The 26,193-nt window shown below is 32.6% G+C and overlaps 1 long non-coding RNA gene across 1 annotated transcript; it reads right to left on the reverse strand.

Moving 5' to 3' along the window:
* Positions 1–431: 431 nt before the first annotated feature.
* On the reverse strand, positions 432–1,332 carry LOC126886580 (uncharacterized). Its single transcript, XR_007698692.1, has 2 exons — positions 998–1,332; positions 432–909 (listed from the first exon to the last, which is right to left on the reverse strand). It is a non-coding gene; the product is annotated as an uncharacterized LOC126886580 (long non-coding RNA).
* Between the last annotated feature and the right edge of the window lie 24,861 nt (positions 1,333–26,193).

Consider the following 26,193-nt stretch of genomic DNA (forward strand, 5'->3'; position numbering starts at 1 on the left):
TTTTTCTAAAACTAGGCAACTACGCAAAGTACTCTTTAACTCTTCTACCTTACAATTAGTCAAAACAATACCTCTCATTTGCAACTCAACTTCAAGTTCGTCTTTGACCAAACGGTCAACATCAAGTTTAAACGACATTTTCTTTTAGAGAAATTAAAATACACAAAAAAATAAGACAAGAAAACCTCTACCTCACTTTAAATAAAAGTACATTTAACTTTTGATTATTAATTTTCAACTTCTGTAACTCTACGTAACCTATGTCTTACTTGAACTATCTAAAAAAAAATAAAAATCTCGGGTGGTTGAAAAGCCCCACGTTGGGCGCCAAAAATGTACCACAGCTATTTCTCAGTCGGAATTATTATTTTTTAATTAGTTGGTTTGATTTAGATGAGCATGAGACATGACAGTTCAAATAAAACACTAGATAACTATAGAGAATATAATGTCAACAAAATTTTAAGTCCCTTTTTACATACAAATATTAATTTTGATTTCAATAGTTTATAAGAACAAAAGTAAGTAATTAATTAAAAAAAAATAAACCAGAACCAGCTGTTTCCTTCACATAAATATAAAAATCATTGTATTTTAGTCCCCTTTTTAGACCCCTTAACCCAATCTAAATTGTACCTTGTTCTTTCTTGTTTTCTCCCATAAAATAAAATAAAATCTATTACCGTCCTTATTTCCTTCAATAAAAAAATCATTTGCCTGGATAAACACACTGCAATCTTCCTTAAATTTTGTCAAAATGTCACGTCAAATATCGAACTTCTAAATGAATCTGCCAAATTTATTATTTCCAATATACTGAATAAATGTAAATCTGGTAAATAAATGTACTTCTATTACTTCTTTAAACAGGATCGATAAATACATACAATTTTGTACTACCGGAACACCCTAGCAAAAGAAAAAGAAAATAAAAATAACTGAACTAACTTCTTAAAACTGAGAACCAATAAACTGAACAAAAATGACTTCAGCTTACCTTTAACATACAAAAGGGTCTATTACACGACTCTCAGCCTGGCCATCAATAAACATCGAATTAATCTCTAGAGGATTTTCCAAGACAAATCTTTACGTGCCCCAAATTTCCAGCACACCAACGGATACCTCAATGAGAGAATTCCCAGTACATCCCACCAAAGGATTGAAAAAGTACCATTTCAATTAAAAAAACTGGGAATCCAAATCGCCGACCAGGCTTCAAGTGCTTTCTCAAAAATGTTTATTGAAAAGAATGAACGTTGTTGATTTGCTAACAAGGCGTTCAAAACAAAAAACTCTACAACAAAAATCTTCTCTCACTGACTCACACAAAAAGCATATGCATCCAAACATACAAATTATACATCCTCCAAGGACAAAATAATCGGTTATAAACAACCAAAACTCAACAAACGTTACTACTAAATTTTCAACCGTAATAATATATTCTTGCTTTGTGTCTTGTCTAAGGGTAAAAACAGAACAAGTGGGTCGAGGTGGAGGTGGAGGTGGAGGTGGAGGTGGAGGTCGCGGTCGATGTCGATATCTATGTAAAACAAACACATTGTAGTGAATGGAAGAGAACAGAGCAGGTAAGTTGCGGTGAAGGTTTAGCGCAATGCCATTCAGGAGGTTTACATCGATGCTTTTGAAAATAAAATAAGTTTGTTTTACATGGATGTCTACTGCGCGGCCTACAATGATGCTTCCCTGTGATTGGTCCGTTCAAAGCCAAGTTGTCATTACTTGCGCTATCCGAGTTGATACTTTTTAATAATCCCTTTTTCGTACTCAGTTTATTTTTGAATTTTTAAAGTAATTAAATAGAGTCAATTTTTGAAATATGAAGGAGAATCTGATTATTTACAGCTGACATTTCATCACTATCTTCACTTGACTGATACAACATCGCAAAAGCACAGTCTTTTTGTCATTCAAATTTCATTAAACTACATCATTAATAGTGGTTTTAGCTCGACTGACAGCGCAGGTGACCTCCTTGCTATGTGCTGTCGATATCGACCGCGACTTAACTAGTAGCATCCATCGCGATCTACACCTCCACCTCGACCCACTTGTTCTGTTCTTACCTTTAGGGTAAGAACACTTGTTCTGTTCTTACCTTTAGGGTAAGATCAGAACAAGTGGGTCGCGGTGGAGGTGGAGGTCGCGGTCGATGTTGATATCCATGTAAAACAAACAGATTGTAGTGAATGGAAGAGAACAGGGCAAGTAAATCGCGGTGGAGGTTTAGCGCGATGCCATCCAGGAGATTTACATCGATGCTTTTGAAAATAAAATGAGTTTGTTTTACATGGATGTCTACTGCGCGGCCTACAAGGATGCTTCCCTGTGATTGGTCCGTTCGAAGTCAAGTTGTCATTACCTGCGCTATCTTGAGTTAATACTTTTTATATAATTCCTGTTTTGTATTCAGTTTATTTTTGAATTTCTAAAGTAATTAAAATCAGTAAATTTTTGAAATATGAAGGAGGATCTAATTATTTACAGCTGACATTTTATCACTATCATCACTTGACTGACACAACATCGCAAGCACAGTCTTTTTGTCATTCAAATTTCATTAAACATTTCACTTGATAGTGGTTCTAACTCGACTGACAGCGCATGTGACCTCCTAGCTATGTGCTGTCGACATCGACCGCGACTTAACTAGTAGCATCCACCGCGACCTACACCTCCACCTCGACCGACTTGTTCTGTTTTTACCCTTAGGTGTTTATTCTTCCAGATTGAGTCATTAAGAGATCCCGCCACTTTACTTGCTATTAAGCTTTGTTGTCGTACTTCCTCTTCAACATCTCCATAACTGGTTATATCTATTCAAAGATATCTAAACCTTGCTTCCTGCTTTATTATCTTCTCATCAATTTTAATTTTACATCGTAGTGGGTGTTTAGATGTTGTCATACATTTGTTTTTTTTGCTGATATTATCATATTGTTTTTCTTGGCTGTTGTATTGAAGATGTGTGTTAATCTTTGGAGATCATCTTCTCTCTCGGCGATTAATGCGGCGCGTCGTCTGCATAATATAATATTTGGATTTCTTTGTTCCCCATTCTGTAACTTTTACGTACTGCTTCTATTAAAAAAAATTAAGAAACGTTTTGTGACATATTGTATACAGATGACTACAGGAAGTTAACTTTTTTGTGGATTTTATTCTTTACAAGGTGTATATCCTTGTGGCTTTTATTCTTTTTTTAAGTTTTGTAAGCATCCCCGGAATAAAAAAGACATAATTTTTATATGTTTTTTATTTTTTTTTCTCGCATATAAACACCAGTAAACTGGGAATACCGGAAATCCCCAGGAGTAATATAGAAAGTAGATAATATTAGAAAACACATTAAATCGAAATAAGTTTAACCCATTAGGAAGTTGCCAATGCTCGCGCCGCTACGTGCTCTATTTATTATTCATATTTGCTCATCGAGCCACTATTTACCGGAAGTGCGAAAGTTCGTCGATTTGCTTTCAGTCATACCAGGGAATAATATATTAGGAATTATTTTCTTACTGCCGCTGATACCAGTTGAAACTCACAAGATTGGCCGCAGGGGTAATTACCCCCAGCTAAACTTCACTTTAGAAGCTCTACACATCTTCCATATTTCAAGAAAGTTTAGATGAGATAGTTGAGGATAGATAATTTCTTGGAAAGTAGTTTAATTTCATATATTTGGGAACCTAAAGATAAGTAAAATATATTTTTAAGTGTTATGAAGAAAGTTTATTGATCAATTAAAAAATATGAAAAATAATTTTTTTGATTAACGCTTTTTTAAAGCAAAAAACAAAAAATTAAAGAAATTTAAATTCGAAAGATTATTCGAAAAAAAAAAATTAACAGATTAAATATACAAAAATCTCACACATTCGTTAAAAATTTTTAAAAAATCTAACACATTCGTTAAAGAAAAGCGTGGGGCGCGAAAAGTAAAAAAGTATCTATGCGCCCCACGCTTTTGTTTAACGAATGTGTTAGATTTTTTCAATTTTTTAACGAATGTGTGAGATTTTTGTATATTTAATCGGTCTAACAGTTTGTTTTTCGAATAATCCTTCGAGTTTAATTTTTTTTTATTTTTTGCTTTTTAGTTGATTAATTTTTATAATATTTTTCATTTTAGTAACTCATAACTAAAGAAAAGCTTTTCTTAAAAAAATTATTTTTCATGTTTTTTATTTTTTACTTTTTAGCTTTACACTTTTCAAACATTAAAATATATCGTCATATTTAAAAAAAAAAAGTATGTATATGATAGACACATTTTTTCATTTATTTCAACCTAATGTGATACATACATTGTACATTTCAAGGGTACACGTAAAAAACCGGCTAACAATTTTTAGTTATTGGACGTTTTAACTTTTAGTCCGTTTTATGTTTGTCGCTAGCTTGAGTCTTAGATTTATAACAAAAAAACTATAAAACAAGGTATATTTTTCACATTCTGCGAATAGTTTAACTTTGCTATAAAAATTCTAGCCTTGGAAATCCAGCATTGTATCTTAAAGGGTAGTGACTTAGCCGCTTTTTGCCCTGTTCAATAAAAAAACAATTGCTTTATAGTAATTTTGTAATTCTGCGGAAAAAAGAAAATAAAATAACTTTCTGTTTATGTGGCGTTGTTATGACTGACTGTTTCATTGATATTGAAATAAGGAAGCCGTCGCGCCTCGATGATTTGGACTTAGCTTGTTCTTGTCCTGTACCGCAGGGACTTAGCTTATTTTTCTTGTACATGGGCATATATGTACGGGCATTTTCTCGTGACTTGTCTTGTTATTGCCTTGCTTAAAGGTTTCAAAAGATGCAAACTTTAATTTACTAAAAGATGGCGCAAAAAACGCAATTTCCACAAAAATGGATTTATGCATTTTTTTTTTGGTTTTTCCCGTATATCCTTTATTTTCTAAAATTTCTTCATACATTTCTTAAATCAAAATCATTATTTACACCTATTACAGTTTTCTCAGTCTATCCATCTCTTCTAATGCTACACTATTGCACGGTGTAGACCCTGTTAATTTCTCGCAATGCAGTTCTTCGATGCGCAAGATCGCACTCGGCTCAATGCAACCTAAGCCTGTCGTTCCGCAAACATTTTGGGCTGAAGTTAATTGTTTCGGGCTTAAACAATTAAAGTAAAAAGTGATATTATTCAGAGTTCATATAATTAGCTACAGTCTGTAAAAGTTTTAAGTTTATACATTGTAAAAAACACGAGAATTTTAGCATTTTCCATTAAAATCATTTCTTTTATTTAAACAATTAATAAACATAAAAAAAATTTATTGTCTACTCGTGTATTGTTCCCGCGAATGCATATTTCTGCAAATTTTCATTCATTTGCATTGAAGAAAAGGCAGTCAAATTAACGTCTAAATATTTGACCCAAACGATTGAACTAAAGAAAAGCTTTTAACAAGAAAGGTGTACAACAATATTTAACAAACAAATACTCAAAAATATAACGTATGAACAAAGTTAAATCAATGTAATATTTTCTATTTAACAATATTTTTTATTTTTTTTGTGATTATTAAATATACAACGATGATGGTCTTACGACGCGCGGTTACGCGACCTTTAATTTTCCATGTGGAAATCATGCAAATAGCTGAGACAAAGGACACCATAAAAGACTGCGTGCATTATATCCTGTCTTAAATTTTGGGTATTAGTCCAAGTAATGAAGCTTAAAATAGGACAAAACCTCGCAATTTTTACAGAATGGATCGATTTCCTTGAAAATTTGAGAATAAGTAGTGAATAGTACAAAGATCAAAATCTATATGATGCCGAAAGTCGCTTTTACCATGGGGGTGGTGGCCACCCCATGTCGGGGGTGGACATTTTTTATTATATTTTGACCGCAAAAGTTGGTACAAACATTCATTCTAGGCAAAAAACATTCTATACATTTTTTTGATAAAATCAATAGTTTTCGATTTATTCGCTTTCGAAAGTATTAGTTTTATATCGAAAAAATTAATGTTTTTATTCAGCTTTCTGCAAATAACTCAAAAAGTTTTCGATTTATCAAAACAACGTTACTTAACAAAATGTACCTTGTGAAAAAATCAACAAAACCGTTATTTTAAATTTTCTTAAGACCACTACTAATCGAGCTATACTTTATTATATGTTAGCTCTTCTTCGTCAAATGCTGAATATTGTATCAAAGTCAAAAGACGGGAAAAATATGCATTTTTCAATGGGAAAAATATGCAAGTATTTAAAAATATCTATCTCCAGAAATAAAAAACAAGTCTTGAGCTCAAAAATTAAGTGGCTTATAATGAAAAGAATGTCGGTCCCTATTTTTATCAGCGAAAAAGTGATTGGAAGCAAACCCCTAATCACCACCCTAATAAAAATTAGTCATTGACCTTGTTTGGTCTTCTTTATTTATGTATTATTAATAGGTTCTAGAAGTTTAACCGGCTTTGAACAATTCCTTTAAAAAAAAAATGAATTCAAATGTTGTTTGGTAGAAATTGTTGGTAAGAATTTTTGGAGTTTGGTAAAAGATTCCTCTTCTTCAGAATACAAAGCTAAGAATCAGTGATACGAAAAAATTTTTAAATATGATATTATAGCTTATTTCATTCCCAAGAACATGTTTTGCACAAATTTTTTTTCGGTCAAAATTGAGTGAGCTCTTGACAATCAAAAATGGTAATAATATGCAAAAATCACCTTTACCAACCCTTTCAAACTCACCACTTTTTACGACTGAGGATTGTAAAAGGAATTAATATTAATAGCCTTATAGACCTTGCAAAAACCTACAAAATTCTTTTTCAACAAACTTTATAAGATAAAAATTTAAAAGGTTACGGTTAAAAAATCAATATGTTTTTTTGAAAAAAAAAGGGAATTCCAATTGGAAGCATAATAATATAAGTTAGCGGTGTTTTTAGTCATTAGCCTTATTCATTCTTCTTTATTTATGTATCATTAATATATTCTAGAAGTTTGACTGGCTTAGAATGATTAATTTTTAAAAAAATTGGAGTTAAAAGCGAATAACGACTTTTTGTAGTTTGGTAAACAATGCCATTTTTTCAGAATAGAAAGATTAACATCAGATATACGAAAAAATGATTTAATATGAAACTGTAGGTTACTTAACTCACAAGAACTTAGTCTCAAAAATTTTTTACGTCAAAAATTGAGTGAATGGTAAATGAGTATAATGTAATCGAAAAACATTGATTTTTTCGATATAAAACACTTTCGATAGCGAATAAATCGAAAAGTATTAATTTTATCAAAAAAATGTATAGAACATTTTTTGCTTAGAATGAATGTTTTTATCAACTTTTGTAGTCAAAATATAATAAAAAATTTCCACCCCCGAGATGGGGTGGCAATCACCCCAATGGTAAAAGCGCCTTTCGGCATCATATATATTGTGATTCTTGGACTATCTACTACGTATTCTCAAATTTTCAAGCAAATCGATCTATTCTGTAAAAATTGCGAGGTGAAAAGCTTCGGTTCCTGGACTATATCGGAAAGCTGTTGGCGTGATGGCTGCCGCGATTGGTCACTCTGGACAACAAGCGCAAGAACTGTGAGACCACTTCCGTGGTCTCTGTTTGAGGTTGCCTAATCGTAATCGAAAGGACTTCCCAGGTTGTTTTGTTTTATAAGCGTCGACGAAATATGCATACTGGTAACACCAGAAACCAAGGAGGAGTAGAAACAGTGGACGTCACGGAGCGAACGTGCCCCTAAGAAAGAGAAGACTGTCCTATCGACCGGAAAGGTGATGGCCAAAATTTTCTGAGTTTCACAAGGTGTGATTTACATCAACTTTCTGGAATAAAGGAAAAATGGTCACAGGGCTCTTCTTCTTTGTGCGCCGTTCTTGCTTTCAAGCGTTGGCTATCGTCGTTATAACAAGCTGATGAAATGTTTCCCGGTCGGCAGCTATATGAAACAATTCCTCGACCGTTCGACCTGTCCATTGTCTAATGTTACGGAGCCAGGACAGTTGTTTTCTTTTAACCCAGCGTTTTTCTTCAATTTTTCCCTGATTTATCAACCGAGGTAAGCGATATTTAGGTCCTCTCATTTTATGAGCAATTGAACCTTTCTCATTTTTATGACGTTGATCAAATCTTGCTCTTTGTGTATGGTCTCCAGCACACATTCGTTGGATATGTGTGCTTTCTACGGAATTCTGAGCATGCGACGGTAACACCACAGGGCTCTACTATGCCGAATCATTGGGCCGATTCGATGCCGAATTTCAGAAAATATTACCCCATTTGGTGAAGGAAAAAGTGCTTTTTTCTATCATGACAATGCACCGGTAGCGTCGTCATGTCAAAATCGGTCGAATTCAGTTACGAACTGCTATCGCGGCCACTGTTTTCTCCAGATTTGACCCTCTACGACTTCTTTGTGTTTCCAAACTTAAAAAGTCACTCGCTGGGCAGAAATTTACGTCGAATGAGAAGTTCGTCGCTGCCACGGCCTAGCCTACTTTGCATATTTCGAGAAAAAGTATTTTTCAGGCGACTTAAAGAAGTCGAATGTTCGCGAGGTCAAGCGTATAGACCTATAAGCGTATAGATCTATGTTCAGAAAAAAATCGGCATTTTTCCAAAATTTTCCTTTTGGAAATCCTTCAACTTCCAAATATCCAGATATCCCCTTTTTATATTTTTCCATGATTATCGTTGCCTCAATGACATTATTCATTAGCTTTTCCACAATCGCTCCGATTCTATTACACAGCCGACATTAATTAAATGGTATTTCGATGATGATGGTCTTTCGACTCGAGTTTAGATAGTAACGTAAACCTGTGGGTAATGCTGTTAGTCCGATCGAAGTGTCAATAGCGATTATACCTTTTGCAAGTGGCGGCGGCAGCGCAGTGTCTATGTTCCTGGCTTAACAAACTGGAGGGCCCAAGTTAGAATCCTGGCACTGACAAATTTTTCAATTTATATTTTAATTGAGCCGCCACCGTGCTTCGGAGGGCACGTAAAGCCATCAGTCCCGGCTACGTAAGTAGTCGTTAAGTCATGTTAGGGGCGCTTGCGAGACCTGTAAACCCTAACACTAGACCTTAGCCAGAAGGTTACAAGAAATTTTTTAATGTCTAGCTGCTGCTGCAAAATACCCATGCGCTTTGATTTTATTACAAAACACTTTAAGGATTAAATGGAAGTGGGCAGGACGCGTCGCTAGAATGAGAGATGATAGGTGGACCAAAAAAATCTTGGAGTGGAGACCGCGAGCGGATAGACGAAACCCGAGAAGACCACCCACAAGATGGACTGACGGCATAAAGAGGATTTGTACCAATTGGATTGCAGCAGCGGAGGATAGATCTGAATATATAAGTTTTATGAGAAGGCTTATGTTCACCAGTGGACGACTATGGGCTGATGATGATGATGATAATGATGATGGCAAAACACTGGCACGTTTAATGTCAATTGGGGCGTATTTATAGATGTTGCCACAAATTGGATGGTTTTAAGCATGCCCTTAGTTAGTCCGCTGCTCCACCAAAAATGTTTTGGATGTCACGAATATCTTTCCAGTGCCTCTGATAACCTCTTGTGGACCAAACACTAAATTGTGTGACCAACATAGACTAATAAGCCTAATTAATGATATCATCAAAGTCTTCACCAAAATTATATACCTTACAGAATCTTCAACAAGTGTGAAGCGGAAATCAACGAGTCACAATTTGGTTTTAGGAACGCTTTGGGCACAAGGGAGGCAGTGTTTTGTCTGAAAGTATTAGTACAGAGGTGTAGAGATATAAATAAAGATGTCTACATGCGCTTTGTAGATTACCCGAAAGCCTTTGACAATGTAAGACCTGACCAACTAATTAAAATTCTACAAAACAAAGGAATTGATGATCAGGACATCCGAATTGTGACAAGTCGCTACAGGAATCAGACAGCCAGGGTAAAAGTCGATAATGCGTCTACAAAGAGCATTGATATCAGAAAAGGTGTGCGACAGGGATGTGTTTTCTCTCCTCTCCTTTTTAATATTTACTCCGAAAAAATTTTTAAAAGAGCACTGGTTGAAACAAATGAAGGTATAAAAATCAATGGAGAATTGACAAATAACATCCGATATGCGGACGATACAGTCGTACTTGACAGTAGTATCGATGACCTTCAGTATCTTATGGACCGAGTCAGTAGCTTATGGAGCGAGTGAAGAAAGAGGACTTAACGCAAACATATTTATATAAAACAAAAGGGATGCTGGTCAGCAAAACTCAAAAACCTGCCAGACAATTGAAAATAAAAAACCAATTAATTGAACACGTTGACTCGTATATACACCTTGGAACATTATTCAATTCCTTGTTCCTTGTTAAGCCTTTTACTTTGTTGTGTTCCTTCTTTGTCTTTGTACATCGTTGTTTTTGGTTTAGATCCTTTTCTACTTTAATTTTTTTTATAGAGTTTCCTGATTTCTATTGATTTATTTAGTTTTCCTATTTCTCGGAGTTCTTTTTCTATATTTTCTCTTTATTGTGTATTTTATTATCTTCTCACGGCGGAGACAAAAACTGACACGTCTAAAACGAGACGACTACTAGAAACAACAGAGATAAAAATACTTGATCGTGGATGATGACTACTTTAACTTTAACCTGACGAATATCAGGGAAAAGTTTGTTTGATCGGGAAATAACCGAAAACATAAGAAGAGCATGCAATGTTGGACATAAATTGATGGGTGAAAAACTAAAACAGGAGTGTAACGAACACATTAGTAGAATGGCAGATGATAGGATAGTACGAATTGGCTGACCAAGAAAAAGATGGTGAGAAAATTTAAACAATTTAGGAGGCTAATATTGAGGAAGAAGCAGGCTTTAATGCCTACATACAAGAAACAAGAAGAAGTTATCTTATCTCCTTAGCATTTTATATTCTCCTTCTGCGTATCGTGTCCTATGTTGATATAATAGTCGATATGCATTATTTTTGTGTGTTAAGTTACGACATTTTTCATTAAACGATCACCCCGCAACTGTTTTTCCCTTTTTTTTACTCCCAGAGTTTCTTTAGCGACTTCTTGTATGATGCTTTTTAAATAGGATTTTGTTTGGTGTTTTTGTCTGTTGTTTAGTACTCTTTTTATATTTTTTTAAATTCTGCACTTCTGTTGTTAGCTTTGAAGTTTCTTGGTGTGTATTTTATAGTTTGTGGTCTTTTTTAAATCTTTGTAATCCTGCCTAAATTCTAGTTTTCACTAGAGATTGGTCCAAGTCTGCATTAACCCCTTTTTTAATAATATATAATGGTAGGGGAGCACAAGCGGGGATTTTTGCAGTAACACGAGCGCGTCAGATTATCATATGGGGTGAAACCTGGTACCCTGTAGATGTACCTCTACCATATATTGACTCTAAACACAGGGGAGTTCGTTAGGGGGGGGGGGCGAGAAAAAAAATCAATCCTTAGAAAAACTCGAAATCGTCAGATTGAGATAAGGTAAGTTAAGTACATGCAAAACAATATACATTTCAAAAATCTGACGATTTGGGCGGGGAGTAAGGAAATGGGTGAGTCACAAAATTTCACAAGAAAAAAGCGAATATTTCGTGAAATGAACGATAGATCTAAAGACTAAAAAATACGTGCTCAATATTTCTCAAAAATCTATCGAATGATACCAAACACGACTTCCCATGGAGAGGGGTGGGGGGTAAATTTAAAATTTTAAATAAGAATCCCGCGATATTTCGCGAAATGAACATCAGACCGAAAAACTGAAAAATACACTTATTCAATATGTTTGAAAAATCTATCGAATGACACCAAACACGAACCCCCACAGATGTGGGGTGGGGGATTACTTAAAAATTTTAAATAGAAGTCCCCATTTTTTATTGCAGATTCGGATTCCTTACGTAAAAATAAGTTACTTTTATGTGAAACATTTTTTCGAATTATGGATAAGTGGCACTAATATCGGAAAAAACGATTATTGGAAATGGAAAATTAAATTAAAAATGAAAAGTCCCCACTAAAATGGAAAACTTTACTTATTTTTTTTTTGGTTTTAGAACCTACTCTTCACAACCCAATAGGTCCCCAAAGCGCTCGAGTGACTGCACATTTAGCATACTTTCCTCCCCTACTATAATTGGTGCCTAGAGTCAATAATAGCATGACCTATCGTGTTATATATTAGAAATCGTTTTCGGAACATTCATAATATGTTCAAAATTTTTATATACTTATATTCTTGTATACAGGGTGTCCAGAAACTCTCCCGACAAACGAAGACTGGCTCAAATAATTTACGACAATTTAATCCAATTCACCTATTCCGAAAATGCTTTCTAAAGGAGCTAGAGCTCTTTGAAGATGGCGCCTTGTAATTAGTTTTTTTTTAGTATCTCCAGAACGCTTCTATTTAAAAGCATAAAAACTGTAACACGTATTTTTCTTCTACAGATAAATCGACTACATCAATTGTTAATTTCTAGTACCGGTCCCTTTTGCGTGGGGCAACGGATATTTTAGCGCATATCTTTTTGTCTTTAACTTTTAAGCATTTTGATACTGGATTATACTAAATTATGAGATATTATAGTACTAACAGGTACTCCTATTTTAAGTCGGTAGGATGCACCGTTTTATCGAAAAATCGATTAGAAAATTTTTCGTTTTTTGAATTTGAAAAAAAAAAAATTCACAATAAAACGGTGTTTTTACCGATTTGAAGCAAGAGTAACTATTAGTACTAGAATAACTCATAATTTAATAACCTAGTGTCAAAAATGCTTACAAATTAAAGACAACACAGGTGCGATAAAAAAATAACCGTTGACCTACCTAAAACGGACGGCTATGACCGGTACTAGAAATTCGGTATTTTTAAATTGATTCATTTCTGGAATATAAATAGAAGTATCAGTCTTCGTTTTTCTAAACCTGTCTGTTTTTTATTTTTATTCAAATTCAAAAAATTCAAAATTTTCAAATCGATTTTTCTAGAAAACTGTTTATTCTACTGACTTAAATCAAGGGTACCTTTTAGTGATAGAATACCCACAATTTAATAATCCAGTGTCAAAAATGCTTAAAAGTAAAAGACAAAAAAATTGCGATAAAATATCCGCTGACCTAGCAAAAACGGACACCTATGACCGGTACTAGAAATTTGCGATTGATGGAATCGATTTATCTCTGGAAAATAAATAGTCGTACCAGTTTTTGTTTTTCTAAATAGAAGCGTTCTGGAAGTATTTAAAAGAAAATAAATTAAAAGGCTCCATATTCAAAGAGCTCTAGCTCCCTTAGGAAGCATTTTCGGACTAGGTGAATTGGGCTAAATTGTCATAAAATTAGCTAAGAAATCTCCAGTCTTTGTCTGTCGGGAGAATTTCTGAACACCCTGTATACACAGATCTCTAAATTTATAATATAATTTATATTAATCTATATTATATTTGAACAACGTTTTATATACAGCAGTGTAATATTAAATAAAAGGTTTCAGTCTCAATCTCGTTCCGTTAAAATTTTCCTGCCTGTGTTATCCTAATAGGATCCAACAAATCTACGAATTTCCCCTTTTTCTGTAGACAATATTGCCAAGCGGAAATATGAATATTAAACCGAGGGAAAGTGGGTACACACATTAGCAGATGAAATCAAATCCCTGATGGTGTCATAAAAAGGCGAAACAATCTGGCCTTAATGTGGTTTTGTTTTTAGCCAAGCAGCTCACGCATATGAAAATACTTTTCCAATTTTGTTCTTTACTCCTGGGATGGTGTGCGTCTGATATCTTTAGGGTTGGATACTATATTAGAGAAGCGATTGCCCATCCAACCGAATTTTGGTCAGATTTCTCAATGTGTTACGTTTATAAGGTTTACGATATAAGAACTGGCATTAAGGTTATTATGCCATTCGAAAAATTGACAAGAAAAAACTTTGCAATAAAAGAGAAGATAAACAAAATTTATTGTTTGATAACATGAATAACTATTGTTATCACCGATTCTAATAGTACCAACTTATCAAGTTGACATTATGTACGCGATGATTCTTTTTTTTAATTATGTTTTACTTTAGTTGTAATAAATACTTCTTTTTCTTCTTCTTCTTTGTGTGAAGACATAAGTCCGTCTATTTTTCAATGTGCCTCCAGCAAATTGCCGCTTCGTTGCTTTCGTGGTCTTCCCACTGATCGTCTTCCTATTGGAGAACCGTCTCTCTTGCCGTCATTACTACTCTATTTGTTTACATTAGGCTTATGAGGTCGTTCGATTCTACTCTTTTATCTCTTGTCCAGTTATTAATGGTCTCCACCCTGCATCTCTTTTGTATATGTGTACTTCCAGCTTTGTACCGAAACCTCTTATCGTCGAATTTTCGAACGTTTTTAATATATGCTATTCCTAGCATTATTTTTGTGCTTTCTGTATCAGGTCGTGTTTCTGCCGCACATGTCATTATTGGTGTGACTTTTTTTGGTAAATTCTGCCTTTCATTTCTTTTCCGATATCTTTATTTCTCCATACTGTTTCATTTAGGCAACCTGCTACTCTATTTGTTCTCTTCACTTGATCTTCCACTTCTGTTTTGAGCCTTCCGTAGCTAGATATTGTGATGCCGAGACATTTAAACTCCATTACTAGCTCTATTATCTGACTCTCCAGCTCTAATTTACATCTTAGTAGATTTGCTGTTATAACCATGTATTTTGTGTTTTTATGAAAATGTTAAAAACATGTTAAGTTTTCCGGCTGTTATGTTAAATTGGTGCAGCAAACGTTGTAAATAATCTTCACTATGAGATATTAAGTATTGCATGCAGTAGGCTGCATAGCATTTTAAGTTGTTTTTTTTTTCATTTGGTAACCGTTTTTAGTTCTTCCTTTTTTTATTATTTCATTTATCATCAGGTTAAACCATAGAGGAAATCCCCTGTCTTATCCCATTGCTAGCTTTAATCGGGTCAGTTAGTTTTTGTTCTACTTTTCATTTTATTGTATTGTTCTGGTAGATATTTTCGATCGTTTTAATTATTCCTAGTAGACCAGGGCGCATCTGTAAAAATATTAATACATTTGGACGTTGAGAGGTGACTCAAATTTTTTTGCAGAAATTGCTTTAAAATAAATCAAATAATAATATTTGAGTTATCCTCCCTCTCAAAAAGGTTCGGAACATTGTTGAAATAATCAAAATATTAAGAAATTAAGGAAAAATTCGATTTTTTTCTTGGTTTTTTGATTATAACTTTAAAAGTGTTCATTTCCGAGAAAAGTTGTACTGACATAAAAGTTGCGTAATTAAATTTCCTATAATACAGAATTGGTTAAAAATTGCAAAATAGCAATAATTGTGAAAAAAACATACAAAAACAAGTATTCGCATTTTACGTTTTTCAACCACTTATGCTACATTTAGGATCTTCGTGTTTCACCCTGAGAAACTTTATGATACAGTAAAACAATACCTTAAATTTCATTAAGATCGGTTCAATAAATTTTGCAAAATAAATTTTGCAATCCAGCTTTCGTAAAAAAAAAATCATTTTTTCAAAATGTTACAGGACTGAAAATAAAGCAGATAGCAACTTAAAAAAATTTTTGCATATAGAAGTGTACTGTATCCTTCATTTGCAATTTTGCAAAATTAAAATCGATTAACATCACGGCGTCAGGAATTTTTTTAAATAAACATTAATTATTGGTGCTACGCGCAGGACAGCGGATAGTTTGCTCTGATTGGGCATTCCAATGACCTTCGATAATGACTGATACATTTTAATTTTTATTACATTTCGATATAAATAAATAAATTTGTTTATTGCAAAATAAAAACACATACTCTATCCTTTGAAATAACACTTTTATTAGCAAAAACTTTCTTTGTTCATATATTTTAACTTAAATAATAAAAGTTTATTATTTTTAAACATATGCAATTGTTTAAACAATATTTCAAAAACAATAATAAAATTAAATCTAAACGGGAACTGGTGTATGTTTTCAAAAGACTGATAGTGTGTAAATTAATTTATTAAATCAGCTAAGTACTTTCAGCATATTAATGCCATCATCAGAGCTATCGTCTTATAGGTGTAAAAACCTCAAAAGAAGAGAAAACTTCGAACAAACACATTCTATATTTTAAAAATTAACCCAGGGATATAACCACTGGTTAGGGTAAAAAACCCTTAAATGTTAAAAATCACATTTAATGTGTTTTTTTTACAAAATGGCCACCATTCGTACAAAGAACAGCTGTTACTGACAGCAACAGCTGTTCTTTGTACGAATGGTGGCCATTTTGTAAAAAAAACACATTAAATGTGATTTTTAACATTTAAGGGTTTTTTACCCTAACCAGTGGTTATATCCCTGGGTTAATTTTTAAAATATAGAATGTGTTTGTTCGAAGTTTTCTCTTCTTTTGAGGTTTTTACACCTATAAGACGATAGCTCTGATGATGGCATTAATATGCTGAAAGTACTTAGCTGATTTAATAAATTAATTTACACACTATCAGTCTTTTGAAAACATACACCAGTTCCCGTTTAGATTTATATAGAAGTGTGTACAAGTCAAACAGTCTTTTTCTATTTTCTATTTATTTAATAATAAAATTAGTTTGATTTTTGTGGAATTAAAATATTAAAATACAACAAAATATAGAGTAAGATAATAATATATTAGATAATGATTGGAAGAAATTTTGGTGGAAATCAACTTGTGTGAATCGAACACCGCTGTCCTGCGCGTAGCACCAAAAATTATTGTTTCTTTCAGAAATTTCCTGACGCCGTGGTAATTAGTCGATTTTAATTTTGAAAATTGCAAATTAAAGGTACAGTGCACTTCTATAAGTAAGAAGAATTTCAACGTGCAATCTGCTTTATTTTCAGTCCTGTAACATTTTGAAAAAATGATTTTTTTTTTGCGAAAGCTGGATTGCAAAATTTATTTTGCAAAATCTATTGAACCGACCTTAATTAAATTTACAGTATTATTTTACTGTATCATGAAGTTTTTTAGGGTGAAACATGAAGGTCCTAAGTGTAGCATAAATGGTTGAAAAACGTAAAATGCGAATACTTGTTTTTGTACGTTTTTTTCGCAATTATTGCTATTTTGCAACTAGAGTGACTATTTTTTAAATTTCTAACCAATTCTATGTTATAGGAAATTTAATTACGCAACTTTAATGTCAGTACAACTTTTCTCGAAAATGAATACTTTTAAAGTTATAATCAAAAAACCAAAAAAAAAATCGAATTTTTCCTTCAATTTTTGACATTTTGATTATTTAAACAATGTTCCGGACCTTTTTGAGAGGGAGGATAATTCAAATATTATTATTTGATTTATTTTCAAGCAATTTCTGCAAAAAAATTTGAGTCACCTCTCAACGTCCATCTCAAAACAGATGCGCCCTAGATTATAGAGGCACCTAACTACTACAACTAAATACTGTACATGGCAATTATTTTCATTATGGTGATATTTTTGTATCTTGCTTTCTTTGTCTTTATTTTGTCGTTTAGCTTCATCAACTTCTATAGTTTCTTTTATATTATAATGATACCATGGATGACTAATTGGGTCTATTGAATAAAAGAAGTATTTGCTTTTACTTCCTCGTATCCAAGTATTTACTTAATTGTAATTAAATAAAAGAACATTAACTACTTTATGTAAAACAGTTTACTTAGAGCAAAAATTAATCTCTGCTATTTTCAAGTAGTTACTGGAAGTATAAGATTATACATACATTTTCCAGATATTACTTCTTTTTAGTTGAATAAAAAGAAGAGTATTTTACAACTAGTAAGCAATACCTTAATATTTGTTAAGGGATCTCAAATGAATACTTTTAGTAATGAGTATACATACTTACAACAGCAGAGTGGTAGTAATAAACATTTTTCGTTTTTCTAATTTCGTTTTCCTAATTATGATTGACCTTATATTATATTATGTTCGTAAAAATAAACACCACAAGAAAAGAAAAAGCATAAGTCTCAGTAAATCTAAGGTTCTATTGCGTTTTGAAAGCAAAGTCTAAACTTTCTATCGATCTATCGGATTACTTTTTGTAACAGCTAGATGAAACCAGAGAAGGTGCACTTTGCTCTCAACAAAGGATGGAGATTTTTCTGCGATACGTTAGTGTTACTGGATTTCAAACAGGTATTGGTGAAGATTTCAGCGTTCATCATACGACGGTATGTAAAACCATAAATAATGTTGCTGACAGAATTTTTGGGAAATTATATCAGTGGATATGATTTGGGATCAAGGATGGCAAATTGATTCCGAATACTTATATTCGTTGATGCACTGGATTGTATCTATGTTCAAATTAAAAATCTTCAGAATTTGCTGACGAATTTTTTAATAGAAAAAGATTTCCTAGCATATATGTACAAGTAACATGTAATGCAAATGAAGTTATTACAAGTATGGACACTCTGGCCTGGAAATGTTATTGATTCGAGGATTTGGAAACAAAGTTCGATTTATCAAATTATACATACATAAGTTTAGAGGCAATTTTTGCATTCTTGGAGATACTGAATATGGAATTGCTCCATGGTTATTATACCCATTTAACAACCCCCAAATCACAGGCGAGAACTTATTTAATATGACTCATTCCAGAGTAAAGATGATAATTGAAAGAGTATTTGGGCAGCTAAAGCAGATATTTCATATATTGGGGTCTAAAGTACAAGTGTTTTTGGCAAAAGTTCCAAAAATCATTGTTGTGTTGTTTTGCATAATATTGGCAAACATCTACGGGATGATGGTGAGTTTCCCGAAAATGAACTGAAAACCCCACAGGATACACAAGGGAGCGGAACATCCGTCAAAGAGGAGCTGCAAAACTTCAATCAATAATGAAAACAATATTTAACAATAATATTTAAATCTGATATATAAAGCAAATATAAATAACATCACAAGACAATTTTTAAAGTAAATGCTTACAAGCATAAGATAACACTTACAAGTATATACTTAAATTTTAGAATATTTTCCAGTGTTACCTTATCAGAAAAAACTTACTTTTATTCAAATAGAAATAAGTAATATCTTATTCTTATAAGTATCAGCTTTGGTTTAAAAATTACTACTTCTAAGGTCACACTTATTTTTATTCAATAGACCCATTATCTCATTGGGTCTACTGAATAAAAAGAAGTATTTGCTTTTACTTACAAATATTTAAGTATTTACTTAATAGTAATTGAATAAAGTCATTTATTTAATGCTTTATTTAATTACTTTTAAGTAAATTCTTAAATACGAGGAAGTAAAAGCAAATACTTCTTTTTACTCAATAGACCCATTAACTGTCATAGTTAAAAGACTTTCATCCACAAATACCTAAAAGCAATCTATTGGTTTTTCTTCTATCATATTTTTCTTAATGTCAAAATTTATTTTTAAAGTACATATTGCAAAGAAGCAGAAATGTTTTCAAACTACCACCGGTGATTGCATTCCACTTTAAATTGCTTGAGCTCAATCCTTCAAGGAGCTTGTTTGACGAACAATACCTGTTCCAATGTAAGTTCTTTGTAACGTCATCAATGGTTTCTTCAGTGTGATAGGAATAACTTGTACGTGGATATAACTCTCCACAAGAAAGAATTTTGTGTAGCTGGCTATATACCATTAATTACAAGTAGGTTTAATGAAGAAATTTTGCTTGGTAAAAGGCATATTTATTTAAAAACCCTTAGAAGGGCCACAAATATCACAGAACGATGTCGCTCTCTAAAAAGATCGTTTCTCTCAATGTTACAAGCTTAACATACTGAGCTATCCAAAAATATAAAGGTTAAAACTTTTTAAATATTGAAAAATATCTAACATAGTTAAATCAATTATGAAATCCAAAGAATGGATATAATCCATAATGATAACGCCCTGGGGCACTATATGGCTCACATGAGGTACGTAGGTTGCAAGGTGAAAATAAGTCTTCGCATTGAGAGTGGTGAATGGCAGCTGCCAACATTTAAAAGGTTTTAACCTTTGTATTTTTGGGTGGCTCAGTATGTTAAGCTTGTAACATTGATGATGCTCCTTGTAGAGAGCGAAAACGTTCTGTGATGTTTGTGGCCCTTTTAAGGGTTTTTAATAAATATATCTTTCACTAAGAGACATTTTTTCATTAATCTTGCTTGCTGTTTTCATTTACCAACCGCTGTTGGCCATTAACTTCGAGGACAAACAAAAATCTGTTTGTGTGTTTCTTATGACATTTATTGTCGATTTCTGTGCTACTTCGATTGATAACTTACTTTGTTTTTCGGTGGACGGCTCTCAAGTACATCCATGATATTTCGTTCTTTGCAATTCGAAAAGGCCCAAATTATGATGCCTGGGGAAATCGGAGAGAAGAGGATATAGGACTACTGATGAGGAGGAAAAACCTCCGAAACCGGTATAGACTCTTCCTGGACTCTCCAATTTAACCAGAGTATTATGCAGCTGCTGCGTTTTCGTGTTGCAAAGAAATTTAAAATGTTAATACATTTTAAAAATGTGTTTTTTGTATGACGCACTTTTTTTCTCCTTTCTTACAGGCAAATAATAGTCAGGAGAAGAGTTATAACTATGAACGTCCGAATTTTTCTTCATCTGACGAAATTTCGTTTACATTTTATCGTTGAAGATATTTTTTCTTGTATTTACTCTGACAATGACGCGAAATAGACTGAACATGTCTGTGTATGGAACATTACTAACAAATAAATATGTTTTGATTAAGAAAAATTGTCGGCCTAGAAAAAATTTAACATTATATACATTACGGCGTTGAACGTGTTAAGGATGAAACGATTTGTTCAAGAGATGAGGTATATTACTATCTTATTACCCCACGAGATTTTCGATAGTGTGTTTGAATAATTATTATTTATGATCTTTTAAAGTATTCCTTGACTTTTTTGGCTTGTGACACTTGCATACACTTCCTTTGGATTTATCTTAACACGTAGACGGGCAGAACGTCTATAGACGTCTAATTTCTATTAATGTAATGTGGCACAACCTCTATTTATAGACATTTTTAAAATAAGGAGTGGTTACAAAAAATCGGTGTCTGAAAATATCACATTACACCTACGTCGTCGTCCACATGTTTACAAAAGATGTTAAAAAACTCATTGTTTCCATAATCTATAAGAAAATAAGCGCTAAAATAAATTCAGCAATTTCCGTAATCTACTTTGCAAAATACAAAACTAGTCACTTGCTTATACATTTGACGTACTTGTCCGTCAACGTGTTAATAGAGTTTTACATAGAAAGCAATTCTATATTAAAGAATTGCTCGCAGATATTTAGAGTGTACAGATTATTGTTTTAGTTAAAAAATTGTAATGAATTCAAGTTTTATAATGACATGATTTTAATTACAGTAATTAATGATGTACAAAATTTTTTATTTCGTATAATATTTACATGAAATATAAAATGTAAGATTTCTAACCCTTGTATTTGCTGTACTTTCCTTAGGACGAAAATGTGTCATTGCTTTTAAGCAGTTAGTAGTTTAAAAAAGCCTTTGCATGAATACGTCCTAAAGAGTAGAACATAAGAACGGCTCAATAAAAAATTTATTAACCAGTGCTGTTTGTCATCTCTCGTTTTTCTCTGAATACGTTGGTGTCCTGACCTAGTTTTCACGTTTGAGAGCCCATCCCTATAACGCCTTTTGTAATCTTATATAGGGGTCTACTACGTGTTGAAAATACCACTTCCATTTACCAGCAACAGATATTTGGGATTTTTCGTATATGCTTGCGCTGGTTTGTAGTTGGATACATGCATTGAAGCACCGCAAATATTGCTTTTGTAAGCGTTTATTGAAAATTTCATTTCTGGCTTTGTAATGGCTAAACCGAAACCATAAAAATACTAGAAGTTCAAATATAAAAGACCTAATGGACCAAAATGCTCTGTGTTGTAAAAGTAATCATTAGGTACAAAAAAGTATTTTAATTAATTTTTACACTTGTACTATACCAATGCACAATATTAAACATTAAATTTAATTTAAAAATCACATCATTTTATTTTTATTCAAAAAGTGAGTTGTAGTTCCAAAAATAACAGTTTATGGTAAAAAGTATTTTCTGCCATTCGACTCACAAGATGTAGTATCCGTTTAAGATATTTTAAATACAAGAGGTTATTGCTTGGGGTACCATGTGTTAAAGGGTTTTTTTGGTTTTTGAGAAACCAACAGTTTTATCTAAAAAACTAAAAATCGGGATGAAAGAGATTAATGCTAAAAACACCCCTTTATTACCATCACCGAGCAATAGTAAGAATTGAAAAATAAACATCTAAAGAAATACAAATAAAGAGAAGAGTCATGCAAGGCTGCATAGTATTACCTCAATTATTTAACGCTTATTCTGAAGAAGTAATTCGAGAAAATCTGGAGTCTTAGTTAACAACATCAGATATTCAGATGATACAGTATTAATAGCCGATAGTTTACAAGACCTGCAAAGACTCATGAGTAAAATAGTAAGGTGTAGTAGGGAGTATGAATTCTCAACATCGAAAAGACGAAGTTTATGAAAAACAGTAAAAACAACCATAATACTAACGAAATCTTGATAGTAGAAAGCCAGCAGATCCAAAGAGTAAAAAAGTACACTTACCTAGGAACACTTATAACAGAAAATAATGACTACACTGAAGAAATCAAAGTCAGAATCGAAAAGACACGTTCTCATTTTATGAAAATGAAAAAAGTCCTTTGTAGCAAAGATTTAACATTAGCTCTTAAAGTACATCTATAGACCAGCCCTCATCTGTAAAAATATTAGTACATTTGGACGTTGAGAGGTGACTCAAATTTTTGTGCAGAAATTGCTTAAAAATAATTCAAATAATAATATTTGAGTTTTCCTCTCTCTCAAAAAGGTCCGGAACATTGTTTAAATAATCAAAATGCCAAAAAATTAAGGAAAAATTCGTTTTTTTCTTCGTTTTTTGATTATAACTTTAAAAGTATTTATTTCCGAGAAAAGCTGTACTAACATAAAAGTTGCGTAATTAAATTTCCTATAATATAGAATTAGTTAAAAATTTTAAAAATAGTCACCCTTGTTGCAAAATAGCAATACTTGCGAGAAAACCATGCAAAACAAGTATTCGCATTTTACGTTTTTCAACCATTTATGCTACACCTAGGACCTTTATATTTCACCCAGAAAAACTTTATGATACAGTAAAACAACACTGATAATTTTATTAAGATCGGTTCAATAGATTTCGCAAAAAAAATTCATTTTTTCAAAATATTATAGGACTGAAAATAAAGCAGATAGCAAGTTGATATTTTTTTGCGTATAGAAGTGTACTGTACATTTTATTTGCAATTTTGCAGAATTAAAATCGATTAACACCACGGCGTCAGGAATTTTTTTAAATAAACAATAATTATTGGTGCTACGCGCAGGACAGCGGATAGTTTGCTCTGATTGGGCATTCCAGTTACCTTTGATAATTATTGATACACATGTTAATTTTTATTACATTTCGATATAAATAAATAAATTTGTTTATTGCAAAATAAAAACACATACTCTATCCTTTGAAATAACATTTTATTAGCAAAAACTTTCTTTGTTCATATATTTTAACTTAGAGAATAAAAGTTTATTATTTTTAAACATAAGCAATTGTTTAAACAATATTTCACAAACAATAATAAAATTAGTTTGATTTTTGTGGAATTAAAATATTAAAATACAACAAAATATAGAGTAAGAAAATAATATATTAGATAAAGATTGGAAGAAATTTTGGTGGAAATCAACTTCTGTGAATCGAACACCGCTGTCCTGCGCGTAGCACCAAAAATTAATGTTTATTTAAATAATTTCCTTAAGCCGTGGTAATTAATCGATGTTAATTTTTCAAATTGCAAATGAAAGGTACAGTAGACTTCTATAAGCAAAAAAAATTTCAAACTGCTACCTGCTTTTTTTTGGGTCCTGTAACATTTTAAAAAAAATAATTTTTTTTGCGAAAGCTGGATTGTAAAATTTATTTTGCATAATCTATTACACCGATCTTAGTGAAATTTACAGTTTTGTTTTACTGTATCATAAAATTTTTCTGGATTAAATATGAAGGTCCTAAGTGTAGCATAAATGGTTGAAAAACGTAAAATGCAAATACTTGTTTTTGTATGGTTTTTTCGCAATTATTGCTATTTTGCAACTAGGGTGACTATTTTTAAAATTTTTGGCCAATCCTATGTTGTAGTAAATTTAATTACGCAACTTTTATGTAAATACAACTTATCTCGGAAATGAACACTTTTAAACTTATAATCAAAAAACGGAAAAAAAAATCGAATTTTTCCTTCATTTTTGATATTTTGATTATTTAAACAATGTTCCAGACTTTTTTGAGAGGGAGGATAACTCAAATATTATTATTTGATATATTTTCAAGCAATTTCTGCAAAAAAATTTGAGTCACCTCTCAACGTCCATCTCAAAACAGATGCGCCCTGGACTACTAATAAAATGTTACGTATACAGTGTACTATACAATGGAGTGGAATCATGGAAGTTAAATCTAGAGATAATGAGACGCCTTAACGCCTTTGAAATGTGGACCTATAGAAGAATTATGAGGGTTTGCTGAGTAGATAGAAAAGAATAATAAAGTACTGAGAAGAATAGGTAAAAATAAAGGAAGTTGAACTTACAAATAAAGAAAGAAAGCTACAGTATCTCGGACATGTAATGCAGGGCAAGAAGGATGGCATCCTGCGACTCGTAATGCAAGGAAAGATAGATGGCAGAAGAAGCATCGGAAGAAGACGAATTTCATGGCTGAAAAACCTCAGAGAATGGTTTGGATGCAGCTCAAAACAACTATTTAGAGCTACTGCCTCAAAATTAAAATAGCTATGATGATTACCAACCTCCGTAGCGTAGATGGCACATGAAGAAAAAGAAGAAGTTTTGTCTGTTCGATGTTGGTCTGAGCTTGTCCGTTTTAATTCTTCAATAATCCACGCGGGATAGACTGGGCAGGGAAGTTCTCAACCTCGACACGGTGTGTCCCAGTGACTAATAGAGAATATCGTATGAATATATTATAAATCCATAACAGCTTGGAATATGTAAAATCAAGTAATCCTTCGAAAATTAACTAAGAAAGTGACGTGGATTAAAATACTTTCTTCTTCTTCATGTGCATCATTCTCTAAGGACATTGGCAATCATCATGGACCAGTTTACTCTGTCTGTAACGGTTCTAAAGAGTTCTATTGTTGTTTTTCCACTCCACTGCTTTAAAATCTTGAACCAGGGCATGCGTCCGGTCTACTGTTTCCTTCTACTTTCCCTTGTATAACCAATCGCATCAACTCATATGTCTTATGTCATGTCTTAGTATGTAACCAAATGAGCTCATTTTTCTTTCCGTTATAGTGTTTTGTTTTCTTTTTCTTTTTTCATATTTCGTAATATGTTTCCGTGTTTGTTACGTATTGTGTCCATATGATATTTTCGACATTCTTCGTTAACACCACATCTCAAAGCTGGCAAGTGTTTTTTCAGTTTCGTCCGTAACTCCAGGCTTAAACTTTATATAAAAGGACAGAAAATACGTAACATTTCAATACTCTACTTCTTGTTTCTATTCCCAGTTATCCATTCCAGCAGAGATTAAAACCCTTCGAAAAATCGATGGTAAGACTCTATGAGACTGAGCTAGAAGTACGATATACGACGGAGATGCAAGACAGGGCAGCTTTATCCATTAGGCAATATAGGCAGTTGCCTACGGCGGCACTTTATGAGTGGGCGGCAAGAATACCGTTCAAAAAATATTTGTATATATAAATTATGGATCTGGGTTCTGTTATTAAAAGTACGAAGCTCTTTTAAATTACTTTACGGCAAGGACGCCAAAAAATTTTCCCAAATAAAATATATAAAGAAATAAGAAAGAGAAAAAGAAAAATTCAATTTGACGAGGAGGCCGATGATGAACTAAACTTTTCAGCTAGTGATGAGATGAAAATCCACATATTCTATATTAATATCGACACTCTGATAAGACACCTGAATAGACGTCTGGAATCTTATCG

This window comes from Diabrotica virgifera, chromosome 6 (genome assembly GCF_917563875.1).
Source record: "Diabrotica virgifera virgifera chromosome 6, PGI_DIABVI_V3a".
Classification (NCBI taxonomy): domain Eukaryota; kingdom Metazoa; phylum Arthropoda; class Insecta; order Coleoptera; family Chrysomelidae; genus Diabrotica; species Diabrotica virgifera.